Source organism: Crocodylus siamensis, chromosome 11 (genome assembly GCF_052110815.1).
Source record: "Crocodylus siamensis isolate JL-2025a chromosome 11, ASM5211081v1, whole genome shotgun sequence".
Lineage (NCBI taxonomy): Eukaryota > Metazoa > Chordata > Crocodylia > Crocodylidae > Crocodylus > Crocodylus siamensis.
The window spans coordinates 29830815-29850628 of record NC_143405.1 but is presented as its reverse complement, the minus strand read 5'-3'; positions in this window follow the sequence as shown (position 1 = coordinate 29850628).

The following is a 19814-nucleotide window of genomic DNA, read 5'->3' as shown; positions in this document are numbered from 1 at the left end:
AGATTCAGACTAGACATCAGGAGGCGCTACTTCACTGTCAGGGTGGCTAGGGTCTGGAACCAACTTACAAGAGAAGTGGTGCTGGCTCCTATCCTGGGGGTCTTTAAAAGAAGGCTGGAAGAACACCTTGTCGGGGTCATTTGACCTCTGTACTCCTTCCTGCCATGGCAGGGGGTCGGATTTGATGATCCGCTCAGGTCCCTTCCGACCCTACCAACTATCAAACTATAAACTATAACCAGGTAACTAACCACCTAGATGAGGCACACATGGTGAATGTGATTTACTTAGACTTCAGTAAAGCCTTTGATTCTGTTTTCCATGGGATTCTCTCAAACAAGCTCAAGGGTGCTGGACTTGACCAGTCTGCAGTGAGGTGGGTGAACAATTGGCTTAGAGGCTATTCCCAGACAGTGGTAATTGATGGGATGTCTCATCTTGGAAGGCCATCTCCAGTGGTGTCCCCCAGGAATTGGTGTTTGGACCCATGCTCTTTAATATATTCATTAACAACTTGGATGCAGGGGTGGAAAGCTCAATTATTATGTTTGCAGATTATACAAAGCTGTGGGGAAATGGGGGCACACTGGAGAATAGGGTCAGGATCTAGGGTGACCTTGACAGCCTGGACTCATGGATGAAACAGAATCAGATGAGGTTTAACAGGGATAAGTGCAAAGTCCTTCATCTGGGTGGGAAGAACCCTCACCACAACTATACAGTGGGTGGTGGTCCACTGGCTGGCACAGCATCTGAGCGAGTCCTTGTGGTTACAATCAACCAGAAATTAAATATGAGGCAGCAATGTGATGCAGTCCCTTCATCAGGCTCTGGGAAAAGTGTAGATGGTACAAGATGGTAAAAAGTCCCCATAGGTAGGAAATCAACTTCATTTTTGCACAGAGGGAGCTGAAGATGGAAGGTTGTCCCTCTGGGTCCATGAGAGTGTCTTTGTGAGCTGTGTTGAGTAGCTCTTTGATGTGTTGATCAGGCAGAATTCTTTCCCTGGAGGTGTCAGATGGCAGGCAGGGCATTCACTAGCCACCTGTTACCTAGAGGTATGTGTTAGGGTGACAGTATTTGGATCTTGGGGAGCACTGGATTTGCAGCTGAATAAAGGCTTTAATCTATGGCTCAGCAAAGCTGTTAACCACAAGGCAGACAAATATATTAAAAGTAACATTGAAAGATGCATAGGCAAGCATTTTCCAAACAATGTGGTAGTGTGTAGGACATATGATTTATTGTGTAAAAGGAAACAGGATGCAGACCACCAGCTATCGTCAGGAGATAAAGCAGGAGTAAGACCTTGGAGATAGTGCTGAAATCAGCAAGAAACTGCAATTGACCGAAAGAAGCCAGGTTCACGGTCAGCATGCACTCATAACAAAAGGGCATGTAAATGAGTGAAATGCATATGCAATCCCATGTTAATGAAGTAAACAATAAACAGAGGTGGAGCTTGAGATAGGAGGAGAGATGGGCAGAACAAAGGAGGGGCAAAGCTAGAGTAAATGTTAATGAGCATGAACCAAGGTGTATAAATACGGAAAAAAACTAATGTTCGCTGCTGCTTCCCATTGTTTTGGGGAGCTCACTTGAAGCTGTCTCCATATTGAATAAAGCTGTTGTCTAGCAATGTGTACTGATGTTTGCTCCCTGTTTGCTCCCTGAGCAACTGAATCTCAAGCAATTGGAGTATCACTTCCCTAGTCGTTGGGTGCCACATGGAGTCAGGGTCTAACAGTAAGTAGAAAAAACATTTAAAGCTGTCTCTATGTCCAAATCTCCAAATCTTTATGGATCTCTCCAAATCAATTCAGAGGGTTCTGATTCAGTTCGGAGGCATTAAAGGGTCCTCTGATTCAATTCAGATTTGGAGATCTGGCCACTGAATCGGGCCGAAACTGCACCAGATTGAATCAGGGACTGAAGCTTCACACAGCCCTACTGGAAGTTCTAAATGGCACAGTAAGAGAAGCACAAACACACAATGGCAGCACAACAAGCACAACACAATGCAAGCACAAAAAGCAATGGCAAAGGACCAATGTGGCTATAAAAGGTGCTTCTAAGATACCTCAAATGCAAAAGGAAAACATATAAGCAATGGAAACATGGGCAAGTCACCAAGAAAGTTTACCAAGCAATAACAAAAACTTGCAGGGACAAAAATAAGGTGGTAGGGCTGTGTGAAATGCCTGTGTTTCATTTCAGTTTTGGATTCAGCATTTTGGAGGGACAGTGTTTTGTTTTGGTGTTTTAGAGGGCTGTCTGAAATGGCTGTGTTTTGTTTTATTTTGGATTCAGCATTTTGGAGAGACAGTGATTCATTTCAGTGTTTTGAATATCTGGAGGTCTTTTGGAATTTTGACGGTGTTTCGGTGTTTCAGCTATAGGCTATAATGGGGAAACACATAAATGCCTGTAACTTTGTCATTTCTTGCCTGATTCAGGTGCAACTTTCAGGGATACTATCCCCTTCAGAAGCCATGATGTCTGCCAAGTTTCAAGGAGATAGATGCAGGGGTTTCTGGGAAACTGCACCTCAAGGTGCTGACAAGCAACACTCATGACGTGACTGTGTGTGTGTGTTCAGGCACAGTGGGATGAAAACTGCAGGCATGGTAGCCCCTGCTGAGGCCATGAAGCCTGCCAAGTTTCAAGGAGATAGGTGCAGGGGTAGCCCCTGTTCCCACCCTCACAACTCCACTGCAACCAGTAAGCCTCAGGCCTCTCAAAGATCTTATAGGTCTGGGTTTTCCCCAGCTAGGATTGTGTGGTAGCTGGAGGTTATCATCAGGTGCCTCCAACCCACCTTTCACCAGGGAGGTTCATGGTCCTGGCATTTCCTGGGACTGCTGCACCACCAGCAGTCCCACCCAGTCCTCCCTACCCTGGCAGAGTGCAGTTTTAGTCTGTCTCAGGGCTTGAGAACGCTATTCTCTCCGTCTCCTTTTCCCTTCTGTTTTTTTGGGTTTGGAGTGGGATGATACCGTGTGGGTGGGCATCAATCCCTGTAGCCAGCTGGCCAGGTTTGGAGCCTTGCAGATTTGCTGGCATGCTCTGGGCCAGGGCTGAGAGCCTGGCATGTTTTAGATGCTGTTGCAACTTCTTTTGAGTTCAGCATAGCTGTGTCGCTGAACCCCAGCTATGTGTCTTGCTTGCTGTTTTGGCCATGCAGGCCTTGATTGGGAGAATGCCATGAGTGTATCCTTCCTTAGGGCAGGCTGCTCAGGAATGGGGTCTTGGCAGCTACCATGTTGGGGATTGTACTGTCTCAGCATGAGGGATATAGTTGAGACTATGTGTCCAGGCTGCTGCCATAAGCCTGGGCCCTTTTAGCTCTTTTACAGCTGCTGCATTTCAGCCCATTGGTGTGGGGCTGAACTTAAACCATAGGTTGGCTGGCAGATTTGGGCCAGGGTGAAGCCCTGGCACTTCTTGTTGCTTATTCAGGCCTCAGCCATGTATAGGCCTGGTTAGTTTTTTGCTGCCCTGTCCAGGCCCAGTGAAATAGGCCTGGGCCTTCTGTTGTCCTTTTTGCAGTTTATGCCCTAACCAAGTGCAGGCCCAAGCCAAAATAGGCTTGACCCCCGTTTTTGTCATTTGCTAGCTGTTAGGTCTCCACCTAGCAATGTAGCTGAGGTTTTATGTCCAGGCCACAGCCAAGTAGGGCTAGCACTGTTTTGTTGTATGTTCAGGCCTGGGTGCAGGACAGACCTGAGTCTTCCTTGTATTGTTTTACAGTGGTTGTGTCTCAGCATAGCTGTATTGCTGAGCCCTACTGTACATTTGTTTGCTGTATGTCTGGGCCTGGCATGTTTTGGGTCTGGCACAAGTTGCTTTTGTGACACTGTGTCCTGACAAATGCAGCGCGGTTGGTGTTGGGTGCTGGTCAGGCTCTTTTGCTGTTTGGCTGTTTTTTCCTCTGAGTTTTCTTGCAGTTTTCTGCCCCAGCAGAACTGGGATTAGGACTAAAAACTCTGGGGTGTGATATGCTGATGAAAACTGCAGTTCACCCCTCAAATCCATCATGCAGAAGTGAGCATCAGTACTACAGGCCCTTTGTGATGCAGAAGGACTTACAATCTCTAGCAGCTCTCTGCAGCCCAGTGGACCCAGGGAGCAGCTCATTGGACTCTCCAGTGTAGGCCCCCCTTTCCAGCCCATTGCTGAAGGGCAGGTATAGGGGTGCAGGCCCCTGGACCTACCAACACCCATCTGTGCAGGCCCCTGGACCTACCCTTTGCGAGGTCCTTACCCCAAGTCCCAGACTGCCTGGGGTAAAGACCCCCCAAAGAGGGTACCACCTATAGACTTTGTTTTGTAGTTTGCAGTGTTTTAAAATTATATCTAATGTATACTTTTTTTCTTAATGCTTTGTAATACATTTGGTTTTTGTGTTTACACTGCTTGCAAGAAAAGGATTGTTGGTTTTATTGGACACCCTAGTAATCCATTTAGTGTTTCCCAGGTGAATTGGGTGGGGGCTTGAGGCAAGGTAAAATACATTTAGTATCCCTGATATTGAACCAGGCCCTTGTTGCTGCTGACAGGTGCTCAGTAGAAGGGTTACATATATATATGTACATGTACATGTTGACAGACAGAGGAAGCTCTGGGTTCACTGTTAAGAGTTCACCCTGTCTATTTAACAGAAGATGCAAAGAAGGCAGAGCTGCTTAACAGATATTTTGCCTCAGTATTCACAAAAAAAATTAAGCTGCATGTCTGGACTTCAGCAGGGCTTTTGACAAGGTCCAACATTGCCTTCTTGTAATAGGGCCCCTCCCCTGTTACTGAGAGGGGAAAAGTCAGAGAGGAACATGGTACCTTTTAAGAAGACCCTACTGTGAAAAGATTAAAGCAGCTGGAATAGGCTTATGGAGGGAGTACAGAAAGGGAAGTTCCAGTTGTCCAATAAGAGGGTGCAATGTGTGGCATTATGCTTGCTATCCCCAGGTTGCAGAGCAGAATAGAGGGTGTTTGTTTTTGCCACATGAGATGTATACTGTCTAGTCTCTTGATGTAAGTAAATCACAGTTGCCTAGATTAGGTCCCAAATTACCAGATCATTCTCCATTTCTTTTCCTCAGTGGTGGCCCTGGATCTCATCTGCCATGTCTTGATGTTAAAGGATTTATACTGGGAGTATGCAACTTAAACACCACTGGACAATGTGATACTGATGAATTCCCTTGATGTTTTGAATTTTCTCATAAAACAAACTCGTTGACCAAAACATGAAAACTCACAGTGTGTTCTTTATGATAAGGTTCTTTATTATGTATGTATCTATTGAACTTTTTAAATTGTTTTCTCTTGTTTCTTAGGTATCACCGCATCCTGGGCTGAAGAAAATGACAGAAGCCTGTTCCCCAAACTATTGATCAATGTTTTCTCCCATGGAGGTAAGTACTATGTCCAAGATCACTATCTAAGCATCCCAAAATTAACTCAGGTATTACAAACAAAGATGAGTTCTTTGGGTTTGATGAGTCTAATTTCTTTTTTTTTCCTTTAAGAGTATAAGTCCAACAAAAAACCCAAAAAGGTGCCTTCCCTTTTAAGCACCCTAAATGGTGTCAGGCTTATAGTTATTTCTTCTTCTTCTTTTACAAAGGTGCTCTAGCCTGACCCAACCTTGTAATAAGAAAAATAACCAAAGTTTTACTTGTCACTGTAGGGCTTGGCTGTCTCTTCTTGGCTGGCCCTCTGTTTACCGAAGTTGCACCGACTCCCGGATCATATTCCTGGCAATAGTTCTTCAGTCAGTATCTCCTGGCTGATGCAGTTTTCCGTATTCCCCAACCAGCTGGCATCTGACTCCTCTTTTCCCTCTCCTTCCCAATAGGTTTCCCTCTTGTTCCAGTGCACCACGCCTCTCTTCTTGTTTTCATCCAGGATTCTTCCCTTCTCCCTCTCTCTGTCTGGGGCCTCTCTAGCTTCATCAAGCACCTGCTCCAGAAACACGGCTCCCTCCTTTCCTTTGCTGGTTTTTGCTGGTGTTTGGCTCTTGCTGTTGCCAGTTCTCTCTCCTCATGACACCATGCTTTTGGATTTTGCTGGTTGCCACATAGGGACAAGGACTCTTTTTCCCCCAACTGTAGCTAATGGTATCTAGGTTTTTGTTTGACTTGCTTGGAAGCAATTAGGTGTTGGATTCAGCAAAGGCTGGGGATTTTTTATTGGAATGTTCCAGTGCTCCTTCTGGGACTAAATGCTGAGGTTCCTGGTTAGAGGGTCTTTCCCCTCCACTCAGGGTCAGAACAACCACTACATTGGGGATTAGGAAGGAGTGTTTCACCCCATGGTCACGTTAGTACAGATCATGGGGAGTCTTGCTTTCCTCTGTAACAGGGGTGTGGCCTTCTTCCTTGTATCTCTCAAATGCATTTTAACAGCCATTGCAGCAGCAGGACACTGACTACCATTCAGGAGTGGATTCAGGATTCTGCGCTGGCCACGCCTGCACAAAACAGCTGATTGGCAGCTGTAAAAAGCATGGGAAATTCTTTTTACAGCCCCAGTCAGGGCCAGAGGCTGAAGTAGGCACACATGTGTGACAGCACGTGTGAGCCCTCGGTTCCCCCGACCCCACCGAGTGGAGTGGTGGGACCAGTGAGAAAGAAGAGGAGCCACAGCCAGGAATAAGATAAGCAGGCAAGGGGGGGAAGGGGAGGGGGGAAGGCAAACAGGAGTTGGCCCAGCTGTAGGGAATCAGGAATGGTTTTTTTCCCCCTTCCCATCCATATTTAGCAATGCTGGCTGGGAGCCCTGCTCCCAAGCTGCACAAACAGGCCAGGCAAACAGGCACACTCTTCAGAAGCACGCTGGAGTTTGCGAGGGAGTTCACACAGGGGGGAGTGTAGGGTGGGGGCCTGAGACTCCACACGTTGGGAGCCCCTGCCACAGAAGAGGACTCCACACAGGTAAGTGTATGAGGAGGGAGACACTGATGGGGGTGGTGACACGGAGTGCAGCCAGGGACCCAGCCTTAGTGTTGCCTCTAGCTTGGAGCTCCTGTGGGGCTAGCACCTAGACAGGGCCTTTGGAGGGGTTGGCAACACCCTGGCCTCCTGTCTGTGGCAGCTGCCTGGTTGGGGCTCTGGGGCCTCGGCAAACCAGGAATCCCCTCACCTGTCCCATATGTGTCCAACTTGAGGCCCTGGAGGGGCAGGTGAGGGAGCTCCAGGTGGAGGTCAGCAGGCTGTGGGGGATCAGGGCAGTTGAGGAAGAGATTGACAGGTACTTCCATTCTCTGCAGGACCACACACCTGGAGGGAAGGCATCACAGCAGGTGGTTGATGCAGAAGGACGGAAGACAGTCACCTCCAGATCTAGATGTCTCAGAGCTAGATAGAAGAGCCAAAAAACCTTCTTGGCTGAGCAGGGAAATCCAGGATAGCATTCAGAGGAAAAAAGAGGCCTACAGGCTGTGGAAGCAGGGAGCAGCCACCAAGAAGGAGTATACCTACTTGGCTCATGCTTGCAGGGAAACCGTGAGAAAGGCCAAAGCAGATACAGAACTTAAGTTGGCAACAAAGATTAAGGATAACAAAAAGTCCTTCTTTAAGTACATAGGGAGCAGAAAGAAGGCGCAGGGTAACAGAGGGCTGCTACAGAATGGACTAGGGCAACTCATAATTGATAGGGTGGAAAAAGCCGAGCTCTTAAATAATTTCTTTACTTCTGTTTTTCTGGTCATGGATACAAATACACTTCCCAATGAGTCTTTAGTCTGGGGTGTGAGTAATAGAAATCCACCTACGGTTAGCACTGATCTAGTGAAGGGGCACTTGGAAGGGCTGGATGTATTTAAGTCGGCGGGCCCCGATGATCTTCACCCAAGGGTACTAAAGGAATTGGCTGATGTCAGAGCAAACCACTGGCACAACTGTTCAAGTGCTCATGGCACTCGGGACAAGTCCCAGAGGATTGGAAAAGGGCCAATGTGGTCCCTATTTTCAAGAAGGGGAGGAAGGAGGACCCAGGTAATTATAGACCAGTTAACCTCACCTCTATTCTCAGCAAGACCTTAGAAAAAATCATAAAGAATCACATTTGCAGGGGCCAGCAAGTCACACTATGGTAAGGGGCAACCAGCATGGGTTCATAGCAGGCAGATCCTGCCTGACTAACCTGGTCTCTCTTTATGACTAGGTCACAAAGTGCTTAGATGCAGGGATGGAGATAGATGTTATCTATTTGGACTTTAAAAAGGCTTTCAACACAGTGTTGAACCCAATTCTTACAAGCAAACTGAGTAGCTGTGATGTGGATCTTTTTCACAGTAAGGTGGATGAAAAGCTGGCTCATGGGACGCACCCAGAGACTTGTGGTGGATGGGGCGGTTTCTCCCTGGAGGGATGTGGGCAGTGGTGTCCCCCAAGGCTCTGTCCTTAGACCAGTGCTGTTTAATATCTTCATCAGTGATTTGGATGAAGGTGTTTGGCAGAGCACTCAGGTGCTCTGTGCTTGAGAGCAGAAACAGCTCGAGAGAGGCCCCTAGTGGCAAGAAGGGGGAGGCTCAGCTGCCAGTTACCAGGGCAGCCAGAGTCACAGGTGCTGGTTGCTAGGGCAACCGGTGGGACCCCAGTTGACAGGAAGGGGCAGGGCCTGGCCCTTCTTAAAACCCAGGCATGAGGCCAGTTTCCCTCTGGTGGCCAAGGGAGGGGGAGCTTGGCTTGTGCAGACAGAAGGGAGAAGCCTGACTGCATGAGCATCCCCTGATTGCTGATATGGGTTGGAGTATTTCCCTGTAGGGATTGAATGTTGTTTGGCTGGACAGTTTAGCTTTTTATGTTATAGTCCGGGGGCTTTGTGTTTTTGTGTTTGCTGTTTTGACTGGAGTACTGGGTGAGGCTATTAGGGGTTGGAGGAGGCCTCATAGGGGCTCCACGGTAGCGTGGGGACCCTGGCACCAGAGAGGGTGCAGCATTTGGGGTGCATTGACCCCAGCCCCAGAGCAAGGGGGCAGTGAAACCCCAGAGCAAGGTGGGCAATGGGGAGCCCAGAGAGAGGGCTATGAGGAGCGGGAAGCCCCAGAGCAAAGGGCGGGGGGGGTAGCAGGAAGCCCCAGAGCAAAGGGGGGGGTAAATCGCAGCAGGGCCCACGCTTGGGCTGCAGTGTAGGGAAGAAAAAGGAGCTGCAGATAGCATCCCCTGGCACCGGGGCGCGTAAAGTCGGCAGCCTCCCGCTAATTACATCAGTCAATCAATCAAGTTCAAGGCGTGGCAGAGAAGTAAGCAGGTGGTTGGCCCATAACAGGAGGGCAGAGTTACCAATCGAAAGGCTCCAGTAGCAATACTTCTGTCACAGTGTTGAAAGCACCTTGTCCAAATTCACAGATGTCACTGAACTATGGAGTACAGTTAACACACTGGAGGGAAGGGAGCAAATTCAGGCAGATTTGGACAGCCTGGGGAAGTGGGAGGATCAGAATAGGATGCAATTTAACAGGGAAAAATGCAAGGTGCTGCACCTGTGGAGAAAGAATCTCCAACACGCCTATAGACTGGGGGTTACCATTCTGAGAACCACAACAGTGGAAAGAGATCTTGGAGTCCTGATTGATGCAAAAATGAACATGAACCACCAGTGTGATGAGGTAATAAGCAAGGCTAACTGCACTCTTTCTTCTATCAGCAGGTGCATCACAAGCAGGTCTAGGGAAGTGATAATTCCCCTCTATGCAGCATTGGTGAGGCTGCAGATGGAGTACTGTGTCCAGTTTTGGGCGCTGCACTTCAAGAGGGATGTGGATAACCTTGTGAGGGTCCAGAAGATGGCTACTTGTATTGTTGCGGGCCTGCAGGTACGACCCTATGAAATTTTGCCGTCTTGTGGCTCAGCTGTATTAACACCTGAAGGAAGTAGGTGGCTGAGCCCATTCTTATTAATGACAGTTGAATTTATAATCATTTCTCTGTTAGGGTGACAGTATTTGGATCTTGGGAAGCATTGGATTTGCAGCTGAATGAAAGGCTGTAACTTGTAGCCTAGCAGAGCTGCTAACTACAAGGCAGAATGGTATGCTAGAAGTAACATTGCAAGTTGCTTAGGCAAGCATTTTCTTAACAATATAGTAGTGTCGTAAGCTTTATAGCTCATTATGTAAAAGAAACAGGATGCAAACCACCAGCTATTGTTAGGAGATAAAGCAGATTTTGCTTATGATTGCTTTTGGTAAGCCAGCCATTTGCTTAGGCTAAGTAGCCATCTTAACTGTGTCAACCATTTTCTGAAAAAGCAGTAAGTAAGTCTGTGTGCTGTGAATGAGGTGAAGTCCTAGGAATGTGAAGATGGTACAACATGATACTGAAAAACAGACTGGAATGTAACTGATAACAGAATCCAAGATAAACATATGCAAAAAGGTGAATGGCGATTGGTAAAGAAGCCTCCGGAAGCTCCCAGGCTTTGGTTGAAGTTTGCCCAAATGACCGAAAGAAGTGGGGTCAAGGTCCTAGACCTGCGCTCATAGCAAAAAGGCATGTAAATAAGCGAAATACATAGGTAATTCCATGCTAATGAAACAAACAAAACTAAATAAAGCTGTTGATGAGCAATGTGTGCAGGTGATGCATGATGGCACTGATCCATTGTCTCCCTAGTCATTGGGTGTCGCATGGAGTTGGGGTTTAACATTTTCCTCTGCCCCAACCTACTCTTCAGCTGTTACTCCTTCATATTTTTTTTGATGTGACAAACCAAACTCTCAAGGAAAACTGTCAGAAGTTGTCACGTACTGTTGCCCATGGCACATGCCTCAAAAGGACTAGATAACAGACCTTAATTAGTACATCATTTCCTCCTTGCTATTCCTAGAAGATCTCCACTTTATTTACATATTTAAGGAAAGAGTGAAGGACAAGTAAATCCTTGTTATACTCTTGGAGATGCTGCTTATTCGTTAACTGCACTTTTCTTGTTATAACATACTTGATCATTTGTAATCACATTTACAGTGAGGTGTGTCTATATGAGATACTACATCATTGTAGTGATGAGCTATGGCTGCATAGCTCATCATTATGGTGATGTAGCATTGGTGGGCATTGTTGTTATAAAAATAGACTTTTTGCCTATTGCTTTTATACTTATGTATTTTCTTGAGTTTTGCATTACCTTAAGAAACTCCATTTTGTATTGCTCTGTAGCTTGACATAAGTGTTTGACCTTTGTGTGCTGTATGTGTGAAAGAATGGGTGAGGGCGTGTCTATGGAAAAGGAAAACATCAGCTGGTGATTGGCTGAAGAATGCAGACAGATAAACAGCCAAAACAAGAAGAATCCACCCCACTGTCCCACGACAGTGAGAGAACAACGACAATCAACCTTCAAGAAGGAACACAGTGATAACATAGCAAAGCCCAGAGGACTGGGTGAATTGACAAGGCTGTAAAAGATGGGGCGAAACATCGATTTTTTTTTGGAGGTCTTGTTCTGCATCTCATCCTGGTGCATTGGTACATCTAATGAGATAGACCAGCAGGAGCCTGGCTCCTACTTATGATCAACTTGGCTGGCCACTAAGTTGATCCGAGTACTGATAAGACTGGTAACATATACCAGCACAGAACAGAAATTGGGGTATGAATGTGGTGTGTGTGTATTAAGTGCTTAATCAATAAACATGGCATCTTGCCTTATCCTCCCTTATAAGGCCTCGCTCATGATTTGAGCAATTGGCCATCTGTAACACTTTGACACCATCACTACTGGGCAGTAGGGTCAGCAATGACCCATGCACAGTACCTACTGTGCAGTGGGGCACACATGTAGCCAGTGTCAAAATTCAGACCCACAGTTATCCATCACTGCAGCAAAACCAGAGGCTGTAGGGTGCCACAGGTATTTTTACCCTAGCTCCCTTGTTGGTATGACTGACCAGTATCTTGAATAGTCTGACTTACATCTTGACACTTAGGATTCTTTTTCTTTTAAGAATTAATTGCAGGGGCTACTGGAGGCAGTTCCCTAGTGACTAGAGCAATGGACTGGGAAAAGAGTCTAATCAAGTCCGTTTGATCTCTGTTTGCTCTCTGTATGATCATCTTCATTGTACATATGGGTAAGTAGTTTGAGTTAATTCCAAGAATGAAAAGCAACATACAACTTAGATGATATCAGTAACTAGCTACAATTTGTAGAGATTGCATGGGTATTATCTCAAAGATACCTTCTCTTTATATAAATATTGTTGTCCCCTGGAATGATTATTAGAAGGAAGGAGAGAAATTAACAACCCTATGTGGAGTCTTTTTGAATCATTGGGTGTGTCAACCTATGAAGCAGTGTGCTCCCCAGGGACAAAATCTACCCTTGCACCATGCACATGGTGCAGTAAGTGCTCGTACTGCACCATTGACTGGTTGGTGACCACTGTACATCTCAATTGACTAGTTGATCATGGAGCCTCTGACAGACTGAGATCAAGTGGCAGGATGCACGTGGCTGGGCTGAGCCATGCCTCCTGCCACCTGGGCTGGGTGCGTGGAGTCAGAGCCTGGATGGCTTGTCTGGGAGGCAGGCGGTGGGAGGGCGCAGCAGGGTAGGGCAGTGTGGAGGCGGTGGGGCAGGGGCCAGGGGGCAGGACAAGTGCGATAGATCCTGGGGTGCCCTTTCCTTACAAAAAGTGATCTTAACCATGCATCCTGCATTCATTTCTAACAAATGCTTATCCAGCCATTTCTTGAAAACCTCCAGCGAAGGGGATTCCACAACTTCCTTGGACAGATTGTTCCATTGCCTTAACTATTCCTACAGATAGGAAGCTGTCTGCACTCCTTCCCTTTTACTGCAGTTTAAACCCAGTGCTTTATGTCTTGCCCTCTATAGCAAGACAGGGCAGTTGTTCATATACCCCACTTCTTGCTGACCCCCCCCCCCGAGGAGTTTTTAGGCAGCACAAGATCACCTCTCGGCCTCCTTTTGTGGAGGCTAAAGAGGTTCAGGTCTCCCAATCGGTCCACATAGGGTTTTTTCAGTAGGTCTTTAACCAGATGGGTGGCCCTCCTCTGACTCCTTTCCAAAGGGAGGCGTACACCCAATGGAAAGGAGGGGACATCACCAGGGATGACTATACTGCAGTTGCTCGGGGATGTAGGGGGGCAGTCAGGAAGACCAAGGCAGAGATGGAACTGGGACTAGCTTCCCAGATTAAGGACAATAAGAAAGAGGGTAAAAAGAAGGTTCCGGGTAATGTGGGGCCCCTGCAGGACATGTTAGGAAATTTGGTCGTCACACCAGACAACAAAGCCAACATATTTAATGATTTCTTTGCCTCCATCTTCCTAAGCAGGGACCGGAACAGCCACCCCCCTGCTGGGCCCCCCTCAGGCCCCAGAGGAGGCACACCTAGGCCAAGGGTTAGTGAGGAACTAGTTAGGGAACTTCTGGGGGGACTGGATGTATTCAAGTCAGCTGGTTCAGACGATCTCCACCCTAGAGTAGTAAAGGAATTGACTGAGGTCATTGCAGGACCCCTGGGATGGCTTAACGAGCACTCGTGGTGGTCTGGTGTGGTGCCAGAGGACTGGAAGAGGGCCAACGTGGTTCCCATCTTCAAAAAGGGGAGGAAGGAGGACCCGGGAAACTATAGGCTAGTTAGTCTTACTTCGATCCTAGGCATGCTATTTGAGAAAATTATGCTGGCACACATCCATGAGCGGCCAGCAGGGGATTTCATGCTTAGGGGCAACCAACATGGGTTCATCAGTGGCAGGTCCTGTCAGCCCAACCTGGTGGCCTTCTATGGTCAGATAACCAGATCATTAGATCCAGGGGTAGCAGTGGACATAGTCTTCCTGGACTTTCGGAAGGCCTTCAACACTGTCTCTCACCCTGTTCTCATTAAGAAACTGGGGGACTGTGGTGTTAACACCCATACAGTCAATTGGGTTGCCAACTGGCTGGAGGGCCGCACCCAGAGAGTGGTGGTGGATGGGTCACTTTCAACCTGGAAGGATGTGGGCAGAGGGGTTCCGCAGGGCTCAGTCCTCGGGCTCGCACTGTTCAACATCTTCATCAGCGACTTGGATGAGGGGGTAAAAAGCACCCTGTTCAAATTTGCTGGTGACACTAAGATGTGGGGGGATGTGGGCACGCTACAAGGGATCAATAGGCTACAATCAGACCTAGACAGGTTACAAGGGTGGGCGGATAAGAACAGGATGGGATTCAACACTGACAAGTGCAAAGTGATGCACCTGGGGAGGAACAACCGGAATCATACCTACAGGTTGGGGAACTCCCTTCTTGTCAGTACAGAGGCAGAAAAGGATCTTGGAATCATCATTGACTTCAAGATGAACATGGACCGGCAGTATGGGAATGCAGTCAGGAAGGCCAACCATACCTGGTCATGTATCCACAGATGCATCTCAAGCAGGACCAAGGAGGTGATCCTCCCCCTCTATGCAGCACTGGTCAGGCTGCAGCTGGAGTACTGCGTCCAGTTCTGGACTTCAAGAGGGATGTGGACAACATGTAGAGAGTCCAGAGGAGGGCCACTTGTATGATCAGGGGGCAGCAGGGTAGGCCCTACGAGGAGAGGCTATGGGACCTGAACCTGTTCAGCCTCCACAAGAGAAGGCTGAGGGGGGGATCTAGTGGCCTGCTACAAACTAGTCAGGGGGGATCAGCAGGCATTGGGGAAGTCACTGTTCCCCCGAGCACTGCCAGGAGTGACCAGGAATAACGGTCACAAGGTGGCAGAGGGTAGATTTAGGCTAGATATCAGGAGGCGCTACTTCATGCTCAGGGCAGCTAGGACCTGGAACCAACTTCCAAGAGAAGTGGTGCTGGCTCCTTCCCTGGGGGTCTTTAAGAGGAGGTTAGATGAACACCTTGCTGGGATCGTTTGACGCCAGTAATCTTTCCTGCCATGGCAGGGGGTTGGACTAGATGATCTACTCAGGTCCCTTCCGACCCTAGAAACTATGAAACTACTCCCTCTTTTTCATGGCAGGCTTTCAAACATTGGAAAACTGCAGCAATGTTCTCCCTTTAAACTTTTCTCCAGACTAAATATACATGGTTCACTCAGCCTTGCTTTGTACAGTTTGCATTCTAAATCCTTTATCATTTTTCTCACTTCTCTTTGGTGATAGTTCCTCCCCTCCATTGAGTGCAGTGCCCCCCCACCAGCTGGGTAAGCAGCAGCAGTGCCCACCCCACTGCATTGGCTGGGCAAGTGGTGCCAGTGCCTGCATCCTGTGTCCTCCCACACAGGCTGGGCAAGTGGCAGCAGAACCTGCATCCCACACCCTCCCCCACCGCACCGCTCTGTGCTGGGTGGGAAGTGACAGCAGTTCCTGCCCCCCTGTGCCAGCTGGGCAAGTGGCAGCAGGGTTGAGCCCCCACTCCCAGTGCTGATGCAGGTGTGGCAGCCCTGGGAGCAGGGTCTATACCCTGCTGCCACTTGCTCAGTTGGAATTGGGGGGGTCAGGATGTGGGCACGGCAGCACTAGGAGTGGGGGTTATGCCCTGCTGTTGCTTGCCCCCTTCTGCCTGGAGTGAGCCGCACCTGCATCACACCCTGCAACCCCCCCCAGCTGGGCAAGCAGCAGCAGGGCATAGCCCTCACTCCTAGTGCTGCTGCACCCGCATCAGTGCTGGGAGTGGGGGATCTGCCCTGTCGCTGCTTGCTCAGATGGCGTGGGGGGCTGTGGGATGCAGGGGCTGCTGCTGCTTGCCCAGCCAGCACAAGGGGGGGGAGGGTGCTGCCACCACTTGCCCAACTAGGACAGCTGGATGCGGGCACAGCACCACTGGGAGCAGGGGCTTTGCCCTGCTGCCACTCGCCCCCTTCTTCCCAGAGCAAGCTGCACCCACATCCTGCCCCCCACACCTTGGCTAGGCAAGTGGCAGCAGAGCATAGCCCCCACTCTAAGCACTGCCATGTCTGCATCCCACGTCCTTCTGTCCCCCTCCACAAATCCCCCCCCCAGCCCCAATTCCTCCCTCTCCCACACCCCTTCCCTCTTCCCTCTGCCCACCACAACAGAGTTACCAGCTGGAGGCAGCTGTGTCCAGGGTGGTGAGGACTGTTGCCTGTTAAGTCTGGCAAAATCTCTGAATCGGCCAAATCTTTTCTGAATTGATTCAGAGGTTTCTGATTCAATTCAGAGTTTTTAATTGGTCTCCCGATTTGGATTTGGAGATTCATTTGCTGAATCGGACCAAATCTCCTCTGAATTTAATCATCTACTGAAGGTTTGTACACCCCTAGTAACAACCCATCCACACCTTTGCTAGGCACTCCTAGTGGCCTCCATGTTCCCCATAAGCTATTCCATGTTTCACAGACAAAATAGCAAACAGAATCATCAGCTAACAAACTCAATGACTAACCCCTCCTCAGGGTCCCCATACCACAGGCAAAACTGTTTTGCTACTGGCTGACTATCCCCCTCGCTAGCCTTCTGGAGATTATCTTACTGGCTGCAGCTTTCCTTCAGAAAGCTCCTCTACACAATGGGTGTAGACGGATGTTACATTTTTCATGTGATTGGAAAATTTTACAGTGGTAGAGTGCTTTTAAAGTAGCTAATAATGTGAAAAATTAACCCTCCTCAAATGAAGTATCAGATGAGGGTGCTTTGCTTTAGAGCATCTTAGAGAACTTGTATTCCTTAGGGTTAACTTTTTGTGTGTTTGGGACTGGGCTAATGCAGCTCAGCCCCACCCCTGGGGCTGTCAGCAGGGAGGGAGCGGGAAGCCACCAGATGGGCTTTGCTTGGCCTGAGCTAGAGGGTGGCAGGGTGGATCAGAGCCCTGAACATCTTGCTGGGGTCGTTTGACCCCAGTATTCTTTACTGCCATGGCAGGAGGTCGGACTAGATGATCTGCTCAGGTCCCTTCCGACCCTAGAAACTATGAAACTATAGGTGCCCTGTGCCTGAGAGCAGAAAACAGCTCAGGAGAAGACCCCTGGTGGCAAAAAGGGGGAGGCTCAGCTGCCAGTCACCAGGGCAGCACAAGTGCTGGTTGCCAGGGCAACCAGTGGAGCCAGCTGACAGGAAGGGGCATGGCTTGGCCCTTCTTAAGCCCAGGTGTGAGGCCAGGAGGGCAGTTCTCCGCTAGCAGCCAAGGGAGAAGGAGCTCTGCCGGAGTAAGCAGAGTAGAGAAGCCTGATGGCCTGAGCAGCTTCTGTTCATGGATACCGGGTGGAGAATTCCCTGGTAGAGATTTGAATGATGGTTAGCCAGATGGCTTAGATTTTATGTTATAGCCCAGGGGCTTGAGTTTTTTCTGTTTGTAGTATTATAAGACCAGAGGACCGGGTGAGGCTATTAGGGGTCGAAGGAGGCCTCATAGGAGCTCCACAGTAGTGTGGGGACCCTGGTGCCGGAGAGGGCGCAGCATTTATGGTGCATTGACCCTAGCCTGGAGCAAGGGGTGGGGGGGCAGTGAGGAGCCCAGGTCAAAACCATATCAGTACCATCTGCGAGGTTTGGGCTGCAGTGTAGGGGAGGAAAAGGAGCCACAGATAGCGCCCCCTGGCACTGGGGTTCATAAAGTGGGCAGCCTCCTGCTGATTACATCAATCAATTAATCAATTAAGATCAAGGCATGGCAGGAGAGTAAGCAGGCGGTTGGCCCAGAACAGGGGGGTGGAATCACCCCTAGAAAGGCTCTGATAGCAATACTTCTGTCACACATCCCTAGGTGCCATCCTCTTCTGGTCACATGTGCTTCTCTTTGCACAATAGTATTATTATGAGGCCTGAGGCTCTGCTGCAGTTGCAGCTCCCTCAACTCTGCTTGCACCAGATCTCTACAGCTTTGCAGCTCCTGCTCTTGGTTATGTTTGGTGGCCTGAAGCAATTTGTAGCTGCATAATGCTGCTTTCTCTTCACATAAGTGACAGGGGTTGAGGGCCCCTGTTACATTGAACAGTTTAGTCACAGGGCTTTTGTGAAGATAGAAGAAGTAGCCACTGAGCAGCTCTGCCTTCTTTGAATTCCTTGTTAATAATTCACTCTCATCACTGAGCAGTGGACCCCCTGTATTGAATGAACAGGAACTGGTTGGTTTTCTTAGCCATCCATGGTAGGACCTAGTTTAAAGTCCTCCTCAACCAAATGAGTCAGGTGATACCTGAATATACTCTTCCTAGTCTTTGTCAGGTGGATGCCATCTCTGGACAGCAATCCCTGTCCCTAAAACAGCCTGTTGCTGAAAAATCCAGAGTTTTCATTTTGATATGTTCTTCTGAGCTACATGCTACTTCTATGATGGTGCGCTCCCTACCTGGGTTTTTACTTCTGATGGAGAGGATCAATGAAAACACAACATCTGCTTCAAGCCTTTCTAGATACAGCTTCATACTTTCCTCTGATCTTGACAGCGTGATCAAGAAGACTTCATCAGCATAAGCAATTTAAGTATTTTGAATATTATTTGTGCTCTCATGAGCAAGTAAAACACGGTAGTGGTCTTCAGGGCAGAGGAGCTCTAGCAATTTCTCTGTGATATCTTGATTTCAGGCTCAAGTTATGAAGAACATCTTATGGGGGGTTCAAGTCAGGATGACAGATGGTCCTTGACCACCATTACTTTCTTTGTTTCTGTATTTGGTGTGGTGGTAAAGGAAACCCCATCTATTGGGCCATACTACTCCTTCCTTATGAGTTGCTGGGTAGGTTTATGATGTCTATCATATGTTGTTTCCTCCTGAGGTGCTTTCTCCAGTAGCCCCCATGCAGACAGCCTGAAAGCAGTTGCTTACTTTAATCTGTTTCCTGAGCTATTGAGATCCTTTTTCAGGCAGTCACATGCTGCAAATTGTCTTCCTTCTTCAGTTGCTCATTACTCCTACCTAAGAAGTCTTTCTTCCCTCTGATACTACACAGGGTTGATGGTTGTGCCTCCTGTCCTTGAACTTCTGCCTCCAACATAGTCACCAACTCGCACTTAGTGCAGACAGTGTCATCTTAGCCTTTAAGGAGGTCATGCCAGTTAATTCACCATTCTATCTTTATTTCCTCGCTTATTTAGAAAACACTGGCAGCAAAAAGAAATCCACTTGCTATGCCCTGACTCTTTCTTCAGGCAAACATTTTCTGATAGCTTCTGTGTTCACCACAAGCCACTGTCCACAAGGGGCTGTCTTTTTATACAGCTGCTTCCCCAAGCCAAAACCCAAACTTTAGAACCTTCATGGTTCATCCTATAATAAGGCATGCAAGGCCCACCTCAAATAACATACTCCACATACATATGCTATTACACACAGGGCACATCTACATGTGCAATTAATGCACCTGAATTTTCTGCACAGAAAATTGATGTGCATTAAACTGTTCTCCCACACACATCTGAACGTGTGCCTTTTGGGAGGAAATTTGATCCCAGCTGGAACAATTCAGTACAGGGCTGCTCCTGCTCTGCTCTGTAACCCCTACAGCAGCCAGGGGGAGCAACAAGCTCCTCTGAATACCAGCCCTGGGCTGACAGAGGGTATAGGGGCTGGCTCCAAGCTTTGTGGGGCAGGGAAGAGCTGTCCCAGGTTGGCAAGATGCTGCCTGCCAGCCATGTGGAGTTCAGGACCTGTCTTGATTTCCACATGGCTGGGAGAGCTGTCATGGCTGCTGAGCAGCTGCCTTCCAGCCACATAGGGTACATCCACATGAGCATGCACGTGCCTCTTGCTCCACCTCATACCCCTTTGAGGCAGGGCAACAGGCAAGTGTGAAAACAAAAATGTTCCCCGCGCTGCAAGTTTGCAGCATGGGGAAAAAATTAGACCCCTGGATATCCAGGGGTCTAAAGTAATTGACATTTTAAAAAAGCGGTGCAGG